The following is a 2,908-nucleotide window of genomic DNA, read 5'->3' as shown; positions in this document are numbered from 1 at the left end:
AGGCTTAATCCAGGAAGAGAGAGAGGAAAATAAAGAAGAGAGAGATACAGGAAAAGGTGTAAAAAGAATAGAATAAAAATGCCTGATTAAACAACCAGAATAGAGAAAGAAAGGGAAAAAAATGTGTGTGTGTGTGTGTATGTATATGTGTGTGTGTGTGTGTGTGTGTGTATCAAAAAGGTATTTGACCCCAAATCAAATCAGAAACTATGAGCTTGATTCCAAAGGAAATTAAAAAACAAACAAACAAACAAAGAGGAGAGTAGAAAGAAAAAGAAAGGAAAAGAGAAGGAAAGAAAAGAAAAAAGAAAAAACAATAATAGTTTTTAGAAGTTTTTTTTTTTTAAAACAGACTATCATACAAAACTGCAGGACAGTTGCCTGTTGGTACCTGGGATTGGTGGCTATGCTGGTGTGGAGGAGAGGCCATCTGGTTCCTGATTTTGTCAGTGTCAGTTTTACTTCAGTAGATAAGCAGTTACCACGCACAGAGGGACAGGGTTTGGTATAAATGTGTCATGCCTCCCCTTGGGGTTACCATCCTGTTCCCTGAAGCCCCACCCTGTTGTTGATGGGGAGAAAAATGGCGACACCCCAATCTTTCCTCCCCAGACTGAGTGTCTCAAACCACACTGTTCAGGAAGACCTCACAGAGTAGTGCAGGCAATCAGCCTGTTGTGCTCGTCTCCAGTACCTCCTAAGCTCTCAGCTGGGATTCAAAACCTGATGTCTTAAAGGATCCCACACAACGTGAACCTGGATCTGGGGTAGCACCACCCCACCCTGCTGATAAAGGGCCTCTGGCTGGAGACTGCAGGGTCTTTTGTCCTTGGGTGGGCAATAAACCCTCTTCCCACAGACTTGAGAGAAGGGACTACTGTTTCCCAGTGCACTCCTGAAATGGCTACTGTGCCCCAGGGCTGTCTTCCTTCCCAACTGGACATGATCACACAGCAGTGGCTTTGGTCTGGAGAAAGTCACGCACACTTAAAACTCTGATGTTTAGCTTCCAAGGCTGTTTGCAAAGTAGAAACTGTCACTCTTCATATTTTTTCTTCCTCAGTCCATGGTCCAGAGAGGTCTTTTTCTTGTCCACATAAAATACCACACTTCCACAGCCTCTCTTTGTCTTTCTGTTGTCTCTCCACAGAAGGAGTTCCCCACCTTCCATGCCGACACCACCCATTTTATCTCTCCCAATTTGAAGATATGCACCTCTGTGCCACCAACCTCTTTCCACCTGTGGAGATTTTTCTGTCACTCCATACACTGTATTCCTGGGTATTTCGGGTGTTCTGACCTCAATACAGCTGTGTTTGAAGGACAAGGGACATCCCAGTTCCCCTACTTTTCCGCCATCTTATCTCCTCCCCTCTTAACACTTTTTTCCTTAAGAAATTTAAGATTTTCTTTTCAGTTTGAAAGTCACAGTTTATCTTTCTATAATTAGCTTAGGAGAAAAGAGATGAATAACCCATTGGTAGTGGAAAGAAGCAAGAGTCTTCTAGGGCGCAGCATTTGATGAGATAGACATTCTGTTACTGTGCACTTCCATTATTTTTCCATGGCAGAACATATAGCAGAGACTTGGGAATGCACATACCTGAAGCCAGTTTACTCTTTTGTTCCATAACTATGTTGCTTGCAGGGCTGTTGTTGCCATAGTAGTTGGTTGTGCCCCAGACAAATGGGTGCTGGTCTGTTCCCACAGATCTTTATCCCACTCTTCATTGCAAGTATGGAACTGCCATATGCTCTCAGCCAGAGTCTCCTGTCCAAGATTTCTGGTTTGGTTGACAACAACCTGCACAATACAACTTTTATCATTACAGCTTGAGATATAATGACTGATTTGGGGCCAAAGAACCTGGTGGTGAGCATTAAAGAGACAAGTAGCCAATTGTTTGTGACATCAGAAAGATTCTTTTTACACTTGATAAGATGATAAGGAAACCTGCAGACCCTCATCTGTGGTTTTTATCACAGGGGCATTGTAATGGCTTTTCAGGGTCCAGGGAATTGATCTAAGTGTCTTCCATGTTGGAAATGAGGGAGATAAATCCAAGTGCTCAATGGAGAAATGCTCTCCTCACAGTCACCTTCTCTCCACAACCCAGCAATGCTCACTTCTGGACTAAGATATTTTATGTAAGCCTCATGATAACTACAAGAAAAATCTTGTGGTATTTGAAAAAAGACCATGATGAAGTCAAAGCACACTGACACCAAAAACATCAAAACCCACAAAAAAGACAGAAGTGTAAGAAGCAAGGAACAAATGGATCTACAAAACAAGCATAAAACAATGAAAAAAGGGCAATAGTAAATCTTACCTATCAATAATTACTCTAAATGGAAACAGATTGAACTATCCAATCAAAAGACACAGAATGGCTGAATTAAAAAAAAAAGATCTAATAATATGCAACCTATAAGAGACTTACTTTAGCCTTAAAGACACATACACTGAGAGTGAAGGAATAGGAAAAACAAAACAAAACAAAACAAAAAACATTTCAAGCAAATGGTAACCAACAAAAAGCAGGAGTAACTATGTATATCAGACAAAATAGACTTTAAAAATGGTATAAAAAAGACAAATAGGGTTATTATAAAATGATAAAAGGGTCAGTACATTAAGAAGATATAATAATTGTAAATATTTATGTGCCCAACATCAAAGCACCTAAAAATATGAAGTGAAAACTGACAGAGCTAAAAGGAGAAATAAACAATGATATAAAAATATTTGGGGACTGTAATACCCTGCTCTCAACAATGGATAGATTACCAAGAGATAATAAATAAGGAAACAACTGATTTGAACATCTTATATCAAATGGACCTAACATAGAACATTGTATGCAACAACAGCACAATACACATTTTTGTCAAGCATACATGGAAC

General features: G+C 39.8%; 1 pseudogene; it reads right to left on the bottom strand.

Annotated features, from left to right (window-relative positions):
• Nucleotides 1-1,306: 1,306 nt before the first annotated feature.
• LOC101080966 lies at nucleotides 1,307-2,414 on the bottom strand (annotated as a pseudogene).
• Nucleotides 2,415-2,908: the final 494 nt, after the last annotated feature.

The sequence above is a fragment of the Felis catus genome, chromosome B1 (genome assembly GCF_018350175.1).
Source record: "Felis catus isolate Fca126 chromosome B1, F.catus_Fca126_mat1.0, whole genome shotgun sequence".
Taxonomy (NCBI): Eukaryota; Metazoa; Chordata; class Mammalia; order Carnivora; family Felidae; genus Felis; species Felis catus.
The sequence above is the reverse complement of the archived record's forward strand: the minus strand, read 5'-3'. Positions and strand labels throughout refer to the sequence as shown.